General features: G+C 39.1%; 1 pseudogene; it reads right to left on the reverse strand.

The window, feature by feature from the left end:
* Positions 1-2,883: 2,883 nt before the first annotated feature.
* LOC145131510 (malonyl-coenzyme A:anthocyanin 3-O-glucoside-6''-O-malonyltransferase pseudogene) lies at positions 2,884-19,727 on the reverse strand (annotated as a pseudogene).
* Between the last annotated feature and the right edge of the window lie 609 nt (positions 19,728-20,336).

A 20,336-nucleotide genomic window follows, 5' to 3' on the forward strand; every position in this document is an offset into this window, starting at 1 on the left:
CGGTGGGTTCATGGTCGCACCGGCAACCCCTGACTTTTCCGGACGCAATGGAAAATTTTTCGTAATTTTTATTTTTTCTACTATCATGCAATCCCTGACTTTCCCGTGACACCCCTACTGTGAAATCTGCGTCCGTCCCTTTTTGTATTATAGCATCACACTTTTATTTCTTTCTATTGTAACATTATACTTTTCAAAAAAAATCTTATTGAGACATTGTAGTTTGTAATGTCTACCCTCAATCATTAAAGTGCATTGTTATTTATTGGAGTTAGAGGTATTTGACTTTTTAAATAGTTGTAATTAACTTTATACTGCAGAGAGCATCAATTTACTATTTTGTAGTAAAAAAATTGAGAAATAAAGTACACTGTCATTTCAAAATTTTATAAAAATATTGTACTTTCAGATTAAAAAAATTGGTTGTTACTATCAAAACTGTAAACATTCCTAGTAGAACTCTCCCTTTCTTTTTATCATTTTTCTGTTGCATCACCGTCATTATCTTTTTTTTTCTGCATCCATTAAAACTATTAAGAATGCATTAAGATTTTTGTTGAATCACCTATAACATTAAAATGAGTAAATAAAAAGACAATAACATAGAAAATATTCGGTCTTGGCTGCAAAATTATGACAGAACCCCTTCTTTTGCAGTGTGAAGTATGAGGTCAAATAAAACACATACAAATAAGCTATAATCTGTCACCTTGGAAAGTATTTGATGTATGTTTTTGTTTCCCTATATTTTGTTGTTTATAATTTATTGCCTCATGGAAACATTTTTTTAATATTGGAGACTCAACCATGTTCCCACATTTGGTTCATCTTCGATATCACTGTTGGTTATTGAACCGAAGGTTATTTGAGTCGAGGTTATTCTTTATTGTCACATAAATGGTTACTTATTTCTCGTTTCAATACATCGTAAGCATATCCACAAACTTCTCCTTAGAATCAAGTTTGATAAATGATTGCTTTAGTGCATACTGGTCAATATATCTTATTAAACATTTCAGATTGTTCTATATATCTTATTAAACATTTTAGATTGTTCTTTGATGAAAAAGGCTTTATGAATTCTTCATTTAATTGACTAAAGTTGTATGACCATTTTTTTTATGTAGATGCATTTTTCAAATCCAAAGCTATATATTTTCTTAGAAGTGTTCTTTGTTAGACGAAAGACACCCCATGTTTAATTTTTACTTGTACGTAACTAGACGATGGTATAATCGTGTAAACATAACCGATTATAGGAGATTCAACCATGTTCCCACATATTGATTTTAAGTTGTCATCATGTGTGTCTACATGTGACTGGTAGAGGTTTATTTAACTAATAAGATTTTAACTTGATTCAGATACATGGAAGATAATTTGAGAGTAAATGAGTTTACTTATTCAATGTAATTGTCGATTTCGTAGTCTACTGATATGTCCTAATTTAATATTTCGTATGTTAATTTGTCGTTGTTCAAATCGTCTATTAATTTGTTGCCATTCACAAAATCATCAATGACATGGAAAAGTGCAAAACTAAGTGAGGTAGAATTAATTTGCAATCAAATTTTGATAATAAGAAGTTACAAAGAAAATGTTAGGAATCAGAACTAAGTAATCAAAATTCAGAATTTACAATCACTGTCCATGTTCCACATTACATTAAGGCATCCGCCTTCGATCACTATATTTCCCCGTGAAGAACTTCGTTGTTGAACACATGCTAAATGCCACACATAAAGTGTGTGTCGTCATAATGTGTGTGTATGTGTGTCTATATATATATATATATATATATATATATATATATATATATATATATATATATATATATATGTGTGTGTGTGTGTGTATGTGTACAGAAAAAGTGTGTTGTATCCTTCATATTTGTGATTAAACCTTTTTAAAAGAATTAGGAGAGTTAGGGTCACTTGGCTTTTCCAAAAGTTCCATAGCAACATGATAAAGAGAATTGGGGGAGAAGGGAAGGTTCTAGTGGGATTCGAGGTCGGATATGGTTGTGTGTTGGAGATGAATTGACCGATGATAGAAAGAGAAAAATGGATTTCGATTTGCAGGTATCCAACGACAAAAATGAACCCTAATGTCAAAGACAAATGTCGACTGTGAGAATCAGAGAATGAGAGAGATAGAAGAGGGTGGCATATCATATTTGCGGCAGGTGTCGGCAGTAGTTTTGGACGAAAGAGGGCTGTGAGTGATGAATTGGTTTCTCCCAAACGATTTTGGAGTCGGTGATGAAGGGTGGGGAGGGGGGTTATGTATTAATTTTATTTCTTCTTTTGTTTTAAGTTAAAAAAAATAGAAAAATATAATAATAGGGGTATAAAAGTAATTTTAATTGTATATGGTCCAATATCATTAGAGGATCCATAATTTGACAATTGATGCACCACTAAATGTTTTTGGCCCAAAATCATATTTTTTTAATAACCATAGAGATTATTTTTGCATTTTTATTTTATATTTATGATTAAGCAAATATAATATTGTAATTCACCCTACATAAATGGTCGATCCATATTACCACATATGGCTTGTTGTTTATAACTCTTTTTTTCCTTTGTCGACATAAAATGTACGATTTGTCCTTATCTAGAAAGACAGCAACGCAAAAGAGGAATCATTGGTGGTTCACAGTGTTTGTAAACGAATAATTCACATAATAATTGTATTTATTGTAATATCAACTAAACTATATTATATGCATGACTTATATACGTGTAGTCACTTATGACCAAAGCAAAAAACTGTATTGGATGTTACACATGCTACACTCATTAATCATAACCATAATTAGTAATTACCATGATTCCACAATTCAACAAGAAAATATAAAAAGCAATCAAGATAATTTGATTAATCTACATGTACGTACGCCTCTAGTCCATCATTAAAGATACTAACAAAAGCCTCCATCTCAGTAGCAGAAAGACACAAACCAATCTCCAGGTCTTCGTTCGATTCTTTACAGGCAGCCATGGATATGGATCCATTAAAATCTATGGAAATTGTTTCATGCTTTTTGGGCTTCCCCCATCCAAAATCCAAATCGTAAAATTTAAGCTTTGGTGTTCCCGCAACCCCTATCCATGACGTTGGCATCATCTTGGCGAACAAATCTTCGAACGACCCAAAATCTTTCACGATTCCATCCTTATCGGTCAAGGTCTTGTGTAGACTTTCTCCAAGCAGTTTAGCAGCAGTGACGAATCCTTCCTTTCCCATTAAAAGACTAGTTTTTTCCAACGCCATTGTAAACGCAACACAATTACCAAAGTAAGCTGCAGGGATCGGTGGATCCAAACGTGCCCTACAATCGATGGTGAAACCGAATAGTTCTGCCTCATCTTTGCGTGCTTCTGCGATGCAACTCCAGATATATGCACATGCAACCGTAAAAGATGATATATATACTAACGTTGGAAGTTGGGTCGAAACCAGTTTCTTCAACCGATTCACGACACTTCGCGTCAAAGATAACTGTGGCTCGGAGTTTATCAGTTGGCCCAGAAAGGCTTTGTGGTTGATATTCTTCGTTAAAAGTTTCGACCTTTGCGTTTTTCAGATAACTTTCATCTAGTTTCGGGTACTTGACAAGTCGATCATAAACGGGTAAAGTCCCATTAGTTAAAAACAACTCATCTGTTCCGGATTGAGCAATCGATGTCCACGCCTTCAAGAAACAAAATCGGGTGCTAGCATCACCCAAGCTATGGTGATTCGTCATTCCAATAGAGAATCCGTTGTTGGGAAAAAGTGTAACTTGAACTGAGAAGACCGGGATTGTTATGAAATCGGAGACTTTAATAGTCTGTTTGAGAAGAGGTATAAGATGATAAAACTTGTCACACTCTTGTGGATGGTTATGTCACACCCCAAAACCGGAACGGCGGAATCGTTCGGAGGTGGAGGACATCATGTACAGTATCACAACAATGCATAGTAGTAAACAAGCAACAACATCATCCATTGCATTAATAATATAATTTAATACAAGTGTGTTCTGTTAAGTTTAATAGACACCAAAAGTATGAAACAAAATAAAAGATGAGTCTTGAACGAGCTCCATCTTCTCAAAACCTGGCACCGGTGCCTGTCTACTGGTGACCTGAGAATACAAGTAGGAGTGCAAACGAGCCAAGCTACTCGCGAGCTACTCGGGATCGGCTCTTTAAAAGCTCGAATCGAAACCGGTTTTAAACGAGCCCGAGCCGAGCTCAAGCTTAATATTAAGCTCGTTTAATAAACGAGCTCGAGCTCGAGCCTATGTCACTAAGCTCGATTAGGCTCGCGAGCCTAAACGAGCCTTTATATAATATAATTTATTATTATTTTCATATATTAAAATAAAAACATATTTGGGAAATTATGGATTTCGGGTATTAGTAAACGAGCTTCTTAACGAGCTTGAGCCGAGCTTAAGCTTATTTAGGCACATCAAATGAAAAACGAGCCGAGCCCGAGCCCAATCCGAGCTTGTATAATTCTTTACGAGCTCGAACCGAGCTCAGTAAAAGAAAGCTCGAATCGAGCCGAGCTCGAGCTCGAGCAGGCTCGGCTCGGGCTCGACTCGGCTCGTTTGCACCCCTAAATACAAGTTATTTTAAAAGAGTTGATCAGCTTTAAAGCTGGTGAGATCATAAGTATTTTAGTGTCATTGCTTGTATGAAAGTGTTTGTAAGTATGTGATGTATAAGTTTGTAAATGTTTGTAAATGTTTGTAAATGTTTGAACTCTCCTAGAAAGCCCTATGTTTTCAACTAAAAGTAGCCTTCTACCAAGGCATCAAATGTTTGTATGTCTGTTTCTTGTAAAAGTGTGAATTTTCCCAAATATGACTATCATTAACCAAAAATATAGTTTTACATTACCGTTCATTGTGTGAAGATCACAAAGTGAATGCAATGGGGAAATAATAAAGTACTGTAGTGTTGTATTAAGTAGCTACTACTGTACTAACTACCTTAAACCAATTGTTATTTAAAGTACCATGTGATATGCCTGTACCATACTACCGACTAAAAACACGACGATGAAAGACGTCGGAAGAAATGACATTTAACACCCGTAGACTTGCAAGTCCCACTGTAGCGAACGACAAGGTGTAGGATAGTCAATCCAGTATAGATCTATACATAAATTCAATGCTCTCCAATTAAGGAGACTCTGGATACAAAACGAGCCATGACAGGTGATGCCATGCCCCGTTACGTGGCTCACATAACTGTTGTAATGTACTTGTATATGTATTGTGTCTACTAGCTGTATTGTATGTTCTCTCTGTCTAGTATGTATGTATGTTCTCTATGTTTCTCATAATAGTATGTTCTGTTTGTTTCTCATCACTATATGTTATGACTCATGAATTGAACTGACTCATTGTATGTTTCATTGTTCTAGTAATAATATTTGTAACTTCCTAAACTATGCCTATTATAGTTTACTAGCAATGTGGCTTGTATAAATGAACATGTTTGTATACCTTTGCTACCCAAAGGCATTGAACTGAAAGAAGGAACTTTTGTATCTATTTACATATACATAATATATAACTAAGATTCAAACGACCTTCGGACAAACAACCGATACCCTAAGACCACAACCAAACAAGGAACAGGAGGTAGGGTGAGTTATCAATCCTAAGTCCTTTGAATCCCACTTATATAACTATATCTAAATAGATACACATTTAACAAAATATATTAGTTTAAAAGTCAAAGAAGTTTTGTAAAACCTTTTGAAGAGTTTAAATAAACATTGATGACTTGTTGTCATTTCATAAAACGATTTCAAACCAGTTTGGCATAAAGAAACAAATTTGATAAAGAGTTTAACATGTAAAGGAGTTTGATAAGCATTTGAAGTAGTTTGTTTGATAACACTGTTTGAAAAGTAAGAAAATCCATATGTTTGATAGTCATTAATCACATGTGATTGATATAATAACTATAATGTATCTACTTGTATTCCCCCCCCCCCACCATAAAAGCATTTAAAATCATTTAAAAGGTTGATTAAGGGGTATGAACTCACCTGTAGTGAGTGGTTTGGAAGAACGGATGGTATAAGATGCTAAGTGTCAAGTGAAGACTTGAGCACACACACGGATCCTATTTAACATATAATGACACATATATGTATCCAATTAGTCATTTAACAACTAATTAACCAAGTTAAGACACCCTAGGACATGGAAAACACTTTGATTCAAGTGCTAGAAGTACCAAGGGTCGCATCTAAGGGTTGTATGGCCTCTCATTGGAGTTTTCGGTCCAAATGGTTCTCGGTCTAAGTGGTTCTCGATCCAAGTAGGTTCTCGGTCCAAGTAGGTTCTCGGTCCAAATGATTAAGACCGAAAACTCAAGATATTTGGTGCATAAGGTGATTTTCAAGGGCTTTCAAGTATGTAAAGGGGGTTCTAGATTCATGACTAAGCTTTAGGAAAGGTTTAAAGTCACATTGCACCCTTCATAAGGGTTTTCGGTCTAAGGAGATGCACTAGACCGAAAACGCCTTTTGTTCTTGGATAAATGACGATTTCAAGGCCCTAAATCAAGTATCCTTACTAGATAACAAGTATAGGAGATAGATACTTACAATATGGAAGCAAAGAAGGGTGTTTTCGGCCCAAAACACTAGTGTGTGTTCTTGGTGAAATGAAGAACACTTGAAGATCTAAGAAAATGGAATGATTTCATGGATGAAATCATGTAAGATCACTAGATAATGGAAGAGATCAACTAAACAAGGAAGGAAACACTTACAATCTTGAAGATCTTGACAAAAATTCGGATGATACTTGACAGAGAATTGTTCTTGACTTGGAAATGGGAAAAATGACTAAAAATGACTAAAAATGACTAAGTGTCATTTATATACCCTTTAGGGTTTTCGGCCCTAACACTATTTTGGGCCGAAAACTCCAAACTCTTGGAGTTTTGTGACTTAAATGTTGCACAATTAATCCTAAATTATACTTCCTCTAATTTGTTCTCTCAAGAAAATAAATATTAAAAATACCCAACCGGACTTTAAACCGAGCTAAAAATTAGCAGAAAAGAATTTGACTTTTAATTGAAGTGCTAGACGGTAGAGTTTGTTCAAATGGAAATTTCGGGTTGTCACATCATCCCCCCGTTAGAGAGAATTTCGTCCCGAAATTAGAGTTCAAGCAACTAAGTTATTATAAATAACTAAGTAAAAAGATGAGGATATTTAAGCTTAAACTGATCCTCGCGCTCCCAAGTGAATTCCGGTCCTCGCTTGGCGTTCCAGCAAACCTTCACTATCGGGATACGGCTTTGCTTGGTTCGTTTGACCTCTCGGTCCATGATCTCTACAGGTTCTTCCACGAAGTTGAGGCTCTCGTTGATCTCGATCTCATCGAGTGGGATTACAAGAGTCTCGTCGGACAGACACTTTTTTAAGTTCGAGACGTGGAAAGTAGAATGTACGTTACTAAGTTTGCGGGGTAGGTCGAGTCTGTAAGCTACAGGGCCGATTCTAGCGAGAATCTCGAAAAGCCCTGCGAAACTTTTCTGTCGGTCTCTAGAGGCTTTCAATCGTCCACTAATCCGAACGATCTCCTCTATCGATTCTCTCTAACCCTAGATCGTGTATTTCATAGCTAGCTTTGAGTGTCTCAAACTGACGGGAGGCCTAGGTAATGACCTTACCTCGTTGCATCCAAATGCAACTGAGCCCTGGATTTGGACGCATCGCAATATACTACAAAGTCTTCTATTCCTTTTTGGGAGGGATAGTATTGTCGCACAAGGCTCGTTTTAGCGTTTGGAACGCTCTCTCCTGCTTCTCTTCCCAGTCAAAGGCCACGCCCTTCTGGGTCAAAGTTGTAAGAGGTTTCGCCATTCGGGAGAAGTTCTGAATGAACCTGCGATAGTAGCCAGCGAGGCCTAGAAATTGACGAATTTCGGTAGGCGTCTTCCGTGCTGACCAGCTCTCAATGGCCTTGATTTTGGAAGGGTCCACGTATATTCCCTCTTTGCTAACCACGTGCCCCAAGAATTTGACTCTTCGGATCCAAAATTCGCATTTTGAGAACTTCGCATAGAGCTTCTCCGAACGCAGCGTTTCTAAGACTAGTCGCAGATGTTGACTATGCTCCTCCTTACTACGAGAATAGATAAGTATGTCATCGATGAAGACGATGACGAACTGATCCAAGTAAGGATGACACACCCTATTCATTAAATCCATGAATACCGCGGGCGCGTTGGTTAATCCGAACGGCATCACTACGAATTCGTAGTGCCCATAACGAGTTCGGAAGGCTGTCTTCGGGACATCCTCCCCTAGCACTCGTAGTTGGTGATATCCGGATCTTAGATCGATTTTTGAAAAGAAGTTCGCCCCTTGCAGTTGATCAAATAAATCGTCTATGCGAGGCAGAGGGTAACGATTTTTGATGGTTAGTTTGTTGAGCTCCCTGTAGTCGATGCACATACGAAACGACCCGTCTTTCTTCTTGACGAACAAGACTGGAGCTCCCCAGGGTGAGAAGCTTGGTCTTATAAAGCCCTTGCTGAGCAGTTCGTTAAGTTGACAGGACAGTTCTTGCATCTCTGCAGGTGCTAAACGATAGGGCGATTTGGCTACTGCGGTAGCCCCTGGAACTAAGTCGATCCTGAACTTGACTTGACGTTGCGAAGGTAATCCTGGGAGTTTTCTGTTCTATCTGAATCTCTTGTCTCGATCGGTTGGAAAGGAATTTGATTGGCTCCTAAGTTTATTCGCATGGCAGTGCGATCACTCGTATTCTGGAGCAGTCTTCGTCCTGAAGTTCTTTTCTGGAAGTCATATTTGCTTCATCAATCACGGCTTCGCGTACACGAGTCGTATATGATTAAGATTGAAAAGGCTGTCGAATAAATGATTCTTCTCTAATCTCACATCCAAATAAGGGAAAGAAGTTAAAGCGGAATCATCAATTCTAAGCCTGTAGGACCTTGATTATATACCACCCTTGCGTATACATTCCTCAGCGATAGCTTAACCGTATGGGTCTTCGGATTTGAACTTGACGTACTGTACGAGTGGTATTCCGGGGAGGTTTCTTCGGGAAGGATACGAAATATAAGATACCCTTCGCATGAGTATCTCGGAGTTCTGGAATGACGGTTTCGCTAGAAAGGGGACTATGGTGAAAAGGATTTTCGCACGAGACTGGAATCGGGAGGATCGAATTGACTCATGTTACATGATAATGTCGGACTACTCGAAATAAGAGGCGTTAGATTAGATTATAAAGGTGCTACAGAAACATAATGGTGCAACTTGACAGAGTTTCAGTACTTTAGCTTATCTTACAAGACTGCTGCTGCGAACAAGGTATACTACAAAAGCAAGTACACGCAGCACGAGAGTCCCTTGACTGACGGGATCTCGCAAAAGATACGACTCGAGTTGCACTAGTTTTTAACAGCTTATAAGTCTAATATAACAGAAACGCCCTAGGATTTCAACGTGGGTCCGGAGTAGTCTCTCCTTCAGCAGTGATCCTTAGAATCTTCCCGTCTGCGCCAGAGTTCTTTGTTATGGGACAATCCTTCCTGAGATGTCCTATCTCACCGCATAAATGACAAATCTGGCTTGCCCCAGCATCAGTGGTGGAAGTGAAGTGTCGGGTCGGTGTTATGTGGACACGAGCGCTTGTGTTGCTCTTCCCCCTTAGACAATTCCTTTTATAGTGTCCAATCTCACCACAACCATAACAAGTCGGGCTGACCCCGATGTTAGTGATTTGGAAGACGGTTTGTGCCCGCGCCCTACAAACACCAATAATGTGCCCCATTTGATTGCAATTTATACATTGAGGATCACGGAAAACTCCTGTATGATGAAAAGTACACTTTATACACTTCGGGAGTTTTCCCTCATATGGTCTGAACTGTGTTGAAGTGGCAGGGGTTGCCACTTGTTGCTGTTGCTTGGCAACTTTTTGAGATCGTTTGCACTCCTTGTAGGCTTGACGCCTTCGTTTCTTACCCTCTGCTTTGCGGCTTTGGGTGCTCGTAACAATTATCATTTGTTGATTTCCTGGGTGGCTACAAGAATTTGAACTGTCAACACCTTTTACAGCCTTGCTTTTGTTACTAGTGTTGAGGTGTGCAAGGACAGCTGTCACGGCAGCTGTTACTGCTGCTTGGAAGGTGGCAGCGTCTATATGAAGGATCGGGGTTTTGTCGTTCGGCTGATTACCTCTAGATGACGACATGATTCTGCTATTTGACAAGAAAAGGAGTTTATGAGTGATTATGGTCGGTCCTAGATGTATTCTACTCATTCATGTAAATGTAAAGTTTTTCTTTTGTTAAACTGTTCTCGATGGTTTGACCTACATCCCTATGATGCAGTACTAGAAAAGAGTTGAAGTAAGTTCGTAGAATGTTCACTAGACAATTGCTATTTTGAACTAGACTATCATTGGTTGGTAGATAACCGGATTCAACCTTTGACAAGAATTGGAAGTGATCCTTGAGCTAATTTACCATAACTCAATTATTTGACGACGTGAGGTTTAGATAGGATTCTAACGATAGCAAAACAAAAGTATTTGAACAAGGATTGGCACAGAAATTAGCCGACTGTCAATATCATTGATATTTAAGATGTAATACGTTTGGGAAAAATGACCTTGGGGTAGGTCTTACATCATATCCGAAGTAGAAAAAGTTTGGACGGCATATTGGCCCTACTAGAAAGTACTTACAGTACAGGGTTAGTTACATAGAAAAGTGCTACTTGGAGCATAGATAGGAAGGCTATTCTTTCAACCAATGAAAGAAAGGTAGAATATCTCCTACCGGTGACGGTTATCCCTTGGGTGAACTCTTAGTTCAGCCAGCTGACGCTCCACATCAAGTAGGTGCCTTTCGTACACCCTTTGGCGTAATCGGAGCTCTATGACTTCAGCTCGAGTTTCAGCTAGCTCTTGTTGCAGGGTCTCGTGGTCTCCCTAGATCTCTCACGAGTATCTTCCAGATGAATGGTGCGGATGGTATGCATCCTCGCATTGGCATCAACTTCCGTGATTCGATGGAGAGCTGTCCTGCCCTGAATTTCGTTTCGGGCAACTCTGCGGACCAGGGTTGGCAAGACTCTGTCTGCTGAGCCTCCTTTGCTCAGGTCATAAAAGCTTTGGTCTCCGTTGAATGGTATGGGCTGATTCTGTTCTTTGCTCCATGTTTCCAAGCTTTCCATCCATGGAGGCGTCGGGCCTTGAAAAGCCGGACGAGGGTTAGGATTTGGAACAGGAGCCACCGGGGGTAGGTTCTCAACTTCTGGCTCGGAGTCAGAACCATCTACAAAGCCTTCAGCCTGGTGATCATCCACAGGGATTGGGTGATCATTTTCTGGCTCTGCTTCAAACCCTCCTCCATTTCCTTGGTTAGGGAAGTACAGGTCGCCGTGAGGATGGAATCCAGCCATGTTATCTACGCGAGAAAAGGGGTATAAGAAATAACTAAATAAAAGTACTAATTAGGTAGTTATAAGACCTTTTTAGTTTGCACATAAGTAAATTATAGTAACACAAAATACTCCTATATTATTTTAAGTTTATGTTTTGTTCTAAGGTTTTCGTTGTGGTATTGTTGGTAAGTTTTTAGGCTTGTTGCAACCTCACACCCACTCTTAGGCACATGCTAGTCACGCCTCGGATAATATAGTTGATCAGGCTATATCTTCCCAGATTTGACTATATGTCTCTAAGTCTACTTGTGCTGCCCAACAATCGTAATACTTTTGTTCTGTCCTAGTGACACTGATTTTAGCATGAATGCAGGTAGGTATACTTGGTTAAATATTTTATTATTTAAAAGTATAAACTCTTTGTCAGAGTATTTTTAAATCCCGTTGTGTTTATAGTTTGTATATCTTTTATGGGTTGATATACTCGATTCACTATAAACAATGCTCTGATACCAATCTGTCACACCCCAAAACCGGAACGGCGGAATCGTTCGGGGGTGGAGGACGTCATGTATAGTATCACAACAATGTATAGTAGTAAACAAGCAACAACATCATCCATTGCATTAATAATATAATTTAATACAAGTGTGTTCTGTTAAGTTTAATAGACACCAAAAGTATGAAACAAAATAAAAGATGGGTCTTGAACGAGCTCCATCTTTTCAAAACCTGGCACCGGTACCTGTCTACTGGTGACCTGAGAATACAAGTTATTTTGAAAGAGTTGATTAGCTTTAAAGCTGGTGAGATCATAAGTATTTTAGTGTCATTGCTTGTATGAAAGTGTTTATAAGTATGTGATGTATAAGTTTGTAAATGTTTGTAATTGTTTGTAAATGTTTGAACTCTCCTAGAAAGCCCTATGTTTTCTACTAAAAGTAGCCTTCTACCAAGGAATCAAATGTTTGTATGTCTGTTTCTTGTAAAAGTGTGAATTTTCCCAAATATGACTATCATTAACCAAAAGTATAGTTTTACATTACCGTTCATTGTGTGAAGATCACAAAGTGAATGCAATGGGGAAATAATAAAGTACTGTAGTGTTGTATTAAGTAGCTACTGCTGTACTAACTACCTTAAACCAATTGTTATTCAAAGTACCATGTGATATGCCTGTACCATACTACCGACTAAAACCACGACGATGAAAGACGTCGGAAGAAATGACATTTGGCACCCGTAGACTTGCAAGTCCCACTGTAGCGAACAGCAAGGTGTAGGATAGTCAATCCAGTATAGATCTATACACAAATTCAATGCTCTCCAATTAAGGAGACTCTGGATACAAAACGAGCCATGACAGGTGATGCCATGCCCCGTTACGTGGCTCACATAACTGTTGTAATGTACTTGTATATTTATTGTGTCTACTAGCTGTATTGTATGTTCTCTCTGTCTAGTATGTATGTATGTTATCTATGTTTTTCATAATAGTATGTTCTGTTTGTTTCTCATCACTATATGTTATGACTCATGAATTGAACTGACTCATTGTATGTTTCATTGTTCTAGTAATAGTATTTGTAACTTCCTAAAATATGCCTATTATAGTTTACTAGCAATGTGGCTTGTATAAATGAACATGTTTGTATACCTTTGCTACCCAAAGGCATTGAACTGAAAGAAGGAACTTTTGTATCTATATACATATACATAATATATAACTAAGATTCAAACGACCTTCGGACAAACAACCGATACCCTAAGACCACAACCAAACAAGGAACAGGAGGTAGGGTGAGTTATCAGTCCTAAGTCCTTTGAATCCCACTTATATAACTATATCTAAATAGATACACATTTAACAAAATATATTAGTTTAAAAGACAAAGAAGTTTTGTAAAACCTTTTGAAGAGTTTAAATAAACATTGATGACTTGCTGTCATTTCATAAAACGATTTCAAAGCAATTTGGCATAAAGAACCAAGTTTGATAAAGAGTTTAACATGTAAAGGAGTTTGATAAGCATTTGAAGTAGTTTGTTTGATAACTCTGTTTGAAAAGTAAGAAAATCCATATGTTTGATAGTCATTAATCACATGTGATTGATATAATAACTATAATGTATCTACTTGTATTCCCCCCATAAAAGCATTTAAAATCATTTAAAAGGTTGATTAAGGGGGTATGAACTCACCTGTAGTGAGTGGTTTGGAAGAACGGATGGTATAAGATGTTAAGTGTCAAGTGAAGACTTGAGCACACACATGGATCCTATTTATCATATAATGACACATATATGTATCCAATTAGTCATTTAACAACTAATTAACCAAGTTAAGACACCCTAGGACATGGAAAACACTTTGATTCAAGTGCTAGAAGTACCAAGGGTCGCATCTAAGGGTTGTATGGCCTCTCATTGGAGTTTTCGGTCCAAGTAGGTTTTCGGTCCAAATGGTTCTCGGTCCAAGTGGTTTTCGGTCCAAGTAGGTTTTCGGTCCAAATGGTTCTCGGTCCAAGTGGTTGTCGGTCCAAGTAGGTTCTCGGTCCAAATGATTAAGACCGAAAACTCAAGATATTTGGTGCATAAGGTGATTTTCAAGGGCTTTCAAGTATGTAAAGGGGGTTCTAGATTCATGACTAAGCTTTAGGAAAGGTTTAAAGTCATATTGAACCCTTCATAAGGGTTTTCGGTCTAAGGAGATGCACTAGACCGAAAACGCCTTTTGTTCTTGGATAAATGACGATTTCAAGGCCCTAAATCAAGTATCCTTACTAGATAACAAGTATAAGAGATAGATACTTACAATATGGAAGCAAAGAAGGGTGTTTTCGGCCCAAAACACTAGTGTGTGTTCTTGGTGAAATGAAGAACACTTGAAGATCTAAGAAAATGGAATGATTTCATGGATGAAATCATGTAAGATCACTAGATAATGGAAGAGATCAACTAAACAAGGAAGGAAACACTTACAATCTTGAAGATCTTGACAAAAATTCGGATGATACTTGAGAGAGAATTGTTCTTGACTTGGAAATGGGAAAAATGACTAAAAATGACTAAGTGTCATTTATATACCCTTTAGGGTTTTCGGCCCTAACACTATTTTGGGCCGAAAACTCCAAACTCTTGGAGTTTTGTGACTTAAATGTTGCACAATCAATCCTAAAGTATACTTCCTCTAATTTGTTCTCTCAAGAAAATAAATATTAAAAATACCCAACCGGACTTTAAACCGAGCTAAAAATTAGCAGAAAAGAATTTGCCTTTTAATTGAAGTGCTAGACGGTAGAGTTTGTTCAAATGAAAATTTCGGGTTGTCACAGGTTACCTGTAAGATCGTTAAAATCAAGGTTACATTTAGCAAGCGTAACCTTGAAAGAATCACCTTCAATATATCAAATTTCCGGTTTTTGATCAGGAGAAGGAAATATGATCAAGTTACCAACGAAAGGAAAAAAATGTTGAAGGGTATCAGTCACTCATGAGTCTCACCAATTTATTTATTGTGATGGTTTACCTTCCTGTATTTTGTCTATTCTCTAAGGGGTGTTCTTGTATTTATTTCTTTGGATATAAAGATCTGATATCCTGCCCTTTTCTGGCATGGAGAGTTTCACTCTCATGGTATCATACACCTAAGATCCTACCCTTTCTTCTTCCCTAAACAATAGTGTCGTCTTCCTCTTCTTCTTCTACATAAACCTTCATTCCCATGAACACCCTTATGCATCTAATCACCATTCGCCTCTCTCATTCAAACTACCTGTTATGGAAGAGTCAGTTAACTCCTATTCTCACCCATCAGAATCTGCTGGGTTACGTTGATGGCACCTCTGCTGCCCCGCCCACAGAAGTTCTTGTTGACAATAAGCCCTCACCAAACCCGTCATTTGCGGCCTGGCTTATTTCTGATGAGCGCGCTGTTATCATTCTTCATGTCTCTCTTACCGAGGAGGCTTTCTTTGAAATCGTTGGTCTTGATACCGCTTGGCAAATTTGGGTAGCCCTTGAGTCTGCCTTCAGCAACTCTTCTGTGGAACGTATTCAAAACCTCCGTGATCAGCTTCGCCAATTTTCTAAAGGAGCATCTACTATTACCGAGTACGGCCGTAAATTCAAGACAATCTGTGATCAATTATCGGCGATTGGTCATCCCGTGGAGGAATCTGACAAGATTCATTGGTTTTTGTGTGGTCTTGGCAGTTCATTTGAGTCTTTTTCAACAGCTACTTGAGCCTCTCGCACCCCCCTTCTTTTTCGTGATCTCCTTGCACAGGCTGAAGGGCACGATTTATTTCTCAAATCACTTCATGGGTCTGCTGATCCAACCGTTGCGTTCACTGCCCAATCTCGTGAAAATTCTGCTACTAGGGACCGTGGGGGTTGGTCCTCTCGGGGCGGTCGGGGATGCGGTCGCCGTTCTCTACACTGTCAATTGTGTCGAATGAATGACCATTATGCCAATGTGTGTCCTCGGCTTGCTACTTATTCTACCCATCCTCCCACATCTGATGATCAACTTGCCAAAGCGTTTCATGCTCAATGTCATGTTTCTTCTGCTGGACCTGATTGGTATGTTGACTCCGCTGCAACTGATCATATGACCTCTCTTCATTCAAATCAGTGACACATGCTGCACCATATTCAGGCCTTAATCAAGTTACCTTTGGGAATGGTCAGGATCTTCCCATATGACATATTAGGCACTCCTCCTTTAATAATACTATCCGCCTTCGGGATGTCTTGGTTATCCCCAAGATTACTAAAAATCTTTTATCTGTTAGCAAATTAACCACTAGTAATAATCTGGATGTTTTGTTTTCTCAACCATATTTCTACATTCAGGATCGGACAACGCGTCAAGTTCTCGCGCAAGGTCGGTGCGATCGTGGCTTGTATGTTCTCTCTATTAGTCCTCACGCTCTTTTTTCATCCACCAAGTCGAAGTTGAAAGCGTCTTTTGAATTATGGCACTCTCGATTAGGACATGTGTCCTTTGACACCATTTTACTTTTAAATAAACAGGGCCGCTTATCGGTTACCTCTATTTTACCAAAACCGGTTGTGTGCTCTCCTTGGCAATTGGCTAAAGCACACCGCTTACCTTTTGTTATTAATGAAAAACGGTCATTACATGTGTTGGACTTGGTGCATTGTGATTTGTGGGGACCATCTCCCGAATGTTCTGTTGATGGTTACCGATATTATGTTGCTTTTGTTGATGATCATTCCTGATTCACGTGGTTTTACCCTCTTCAAACCAAATCTGGCTTCCATGCAATATTAGATGTATTTCTCAAGCTTGTTCAAACCCAGTTCTCATGCAAAGTCAAGGTTTTTCAAATAGATGGTGGCACTGCATTCTTAAATCACCACGTTCGCACACTACTTGAAAATAATGGAAAATTTCACCGAGTTTCTTGTCCATATACTCCTCAACAAAATGCTCGTGTCGAATGCAAACACCGACATATTGTTGAAACAGGGCTTGCAATGTTATTCAATGCTCACATTCCTCCATCATATTGGGTTTATGCATTTAGTACTGCGATTTATATAATCAACCGTCTACCTACTTCAGTGTTGGATAATAAATCTCCGTTCGAGATTTTTTTTCATCGGGCGCCAACTTATGACCACTTTCGGACTTTTGGATGCCGTGTTTTCCCTTACTTACGTGACTGTGCGGATCATAAACTATCTCCACGAAGCATACCGTGCATTTTTCTGGGTTACTGCTCGCGTTATAAGGGTTATCAATGTCTTGATCCGGTGTCGTCCCACATTTATATTGCCCGGCATGCCAAGTTTGATGAGCAGTGCTTCCCGCTTTCTGATTCTACATCTGGAACTCCAGCAACAATGTTAAGTTTGAGACATTTTTTGGATGATCCCTCATGCTCTCCAGTTACTCCAACTGTTTCGTCTGTTCCGGTATGTTCTTCACCATTGCGTGCTTGTGGTCTTTGTGATGACATGTCGTACTCACCCTTTGAACCTTCGGTCGTCAGTTCGGATTCCTCAGTTGATTCGGTGTCTCCATTAACTCCAAACCAACCCCAACCTAATCCATCTTCAGCACCGGTTTCACCTGTTGCTCCTTCAGCTCCGGTCTCACCTGTTGCTCCTTCAATGTCGGTCTCACCTTCAACATCGACTTCTCCCTGCGCATTGACCTCGCCTGTTGTTGCAGCTCCAACTTCACCTGTTGTTTTCGTTCCAGCTTCGAATGTTGGACACCCAATGATCACTAGAGCCAAGGCTGTCATTTTTAAACCAAAACATCAGGCCGATTTAGCTCACACATCTGCACATGCCCTTTATTCAACGTTGTTTTCTTCCACTGATCCAAAAGGGTTCAAGTCCGCTGCCAAATACCCCCACTGGGTTACTGCCATGCATCAGGAAATAGAGGCGCTCCACCGGAATAATACATGGACATTGGTCCCCCGACCCGAACATTATAACATAGTGGGTTGTCGTTGGTTGTTCAGGACCAAATATAATGCTGATGGTTCGATTGAAAGACACAAGGCTCGTCTTGCTGCTCAGGGATCCAGTCAAGTTCCAGGGCTTGATTATTCTCAAACCTTCAGTCCGGTGGTTAAGGCCTCAACTGTGTGTATTGTTCTCTCATTGGTTGTTCTTAATAACTGGAAACTTCACCAGCTTGATGTTAACAATGCTTTCCTTAATGGCGAGCTATATGAGCTCGTGTACATGGAACAACCTCCTGGCTTTCAGGATGCTACTTTCCTCATCATGTGTGTCTTCTCAACAAAGCTCTATACGGTCTTAAACAGGCTCCACGGGCTTGGTTCCATCGGCTCAACACCTTTCTTGTTACCAGCGGGGTTGTGTGCAGTAAGGCAGATACTTCCTTGTTTGTGTTCAAACGGGGTTCGTGCATTTTGTACTTACTTGTCTACGTAGATGATTTAATTTTGACAGGAAATGACAATAAGGTCCTCATGTCTTTTGTCACCAAGTTACATGCTGAGTTTGCCATCAAGGATCTCGGGCGCCTTAATTTCTTCCTTGGAATTGAAGTCATATATACTGATAATGGCTTGTTTCTCAGCCAATCCAAATATGCTCATGACATTCTCCAACGAGCAAACCTCCTTGATGCCAAACCAGCTACCACCCCGCTTGCTTCCAATGCCACTTTTGTCACTAGTGGTGAGCTATTTGATGATCCAACCCACTATCGATCACTTGTGGGTGTCGTACAATACTTGACCATCATTCGTCCTGATATTTCTTATGCAGTCAACCAAGTTAGTCAGTTTCTACAGGCTCCTACACGCTGTCACTTTCAAAGTGTTAAGCGTATTCTCTGCTACGTTAAGGGCACCTTGTCCTTTGGTCTCACTTTTTTGCGTCATCCCACCACCTCCCTTCTTGGTTATTCTGATGCGGATTGGGCTCGGTGTCTTGAGACCTGTCGTTCTACTTATGGATACTCTATTTTCCTAGGCGGCAATCTTGTCTCGTGGAGTGAGAAGAAACAACCTACCGTCTCTCGGTCTTGCTGTGAATTTGAGTATCGGCCCATGGCCAACACTGCTGCAGAGATAATTTGGATCACTCACTTATTAAGAGAGTTACATACTCTACCTCTGGATCGTCCTACACTCTTGTGTGACAACAAAAGTGCCTTATTTCTCACACAAAATCCGGTCTCTCACAAACGGGTTAAGCACATAGAACTGGATTATCATTTTATTCGTGAGCTTGTTTCTTCTGCGAAACTCCACACTACGTTTGTTCCTACCAAGCTTCAGGTGGCTGATATATTTACAAAGAGTCTTCCTAGACATCAATTCGAGTTCTTTCGGGACATGTTGTGCATCAGACCGCCACCGTTTCGCTTGAAGGGGGGATATCAGTCACTCATGAGTCTCACCATTTATTTTTATTTATTGTGATGGTTTACCTTCCTGTATTTTGTCTATTCTAAGGGGTGTTCTTGTAATTATTTACTTGTATATAAAGATCTGATCTCCTGCCCTTTTCTGGCATGGAGAGTCACTCTCAAAAGGTGATCGATAACGAATTTTTCAGATTAGGAACGATAGTTTCTGTGAACTCGGTTTTAGTGATTGGAAGCTCATATAAGAAGAGAGTGTTAATTGGAGGTAAGGTTAGCCATGAGAAGTCGAAGAAAGTCAGTGGCAACAACCTGTCACACACGGTGGCCGGTGGTGGCGATACTTGGGACTCTTCAAGAATAGCCATGGTTGGAAGGGAACCCATTTTGACTCAATTCCCTCGGATGGTTGAGTATCCCAAAGCTAGTGGAATTATATAGGGATACGAAGATGATAACAAATAGTGCATATCTGTTTTTATTAGGCAATGCGCCAAGTAATTATATTTTGCTTTTGTTTTTATTAGCAGAAATGTCCTGTTATGGTTGTATCTTTTTATTAGATTGTAGCCTTATAAAGCCGGTTTAAGATTGTGGGTATCCCGAATATAACACGTATAGGCGTTGGTCATCAGGTCATGTATCGCAATCGTATGACAAAATATTATTTTAATGTAGAAAAAGCAAACAAGCGAAATAAATAAAGGCCATAACGACTTTAAAAGCAAGACAATATATATTTTGATTTGTATATATTTGTTGGTTGAGTTTTTCTTTTTAATATTTATCGTTTCAATTTTTTTAACTGTATGTATGTAGTCCTTATGACAAACTACTTCAGGTAAACCCAAAAAGATGATTTAATAGGTTAATATATTTGTCACTTTGTACACATTTAGTACTTAATATTTTTTTTGCACAATTAGTCCTTAATATATTTTTGTTGCAAAATAAATCCTTGTTGTTTTTTTACACTTTCAATACTTATGACCGGT

This window comes from Lactuca virosa, chromosome 8 (assembly GCF_052849685.1).
Source record: "Lactuca virosa cultivar CGN04683 chromosome 8, Lactuca_virosa_CGN04683_v6, whole genome shotgun sequence".
Taxonomy (NCBI): domain Eukaryota; kingdom Viridiplantae; phylum Streptophyta; class Magnoliopsida; order Asterales; family Asteraceae; genus Lactuca; species Lactuca virosa.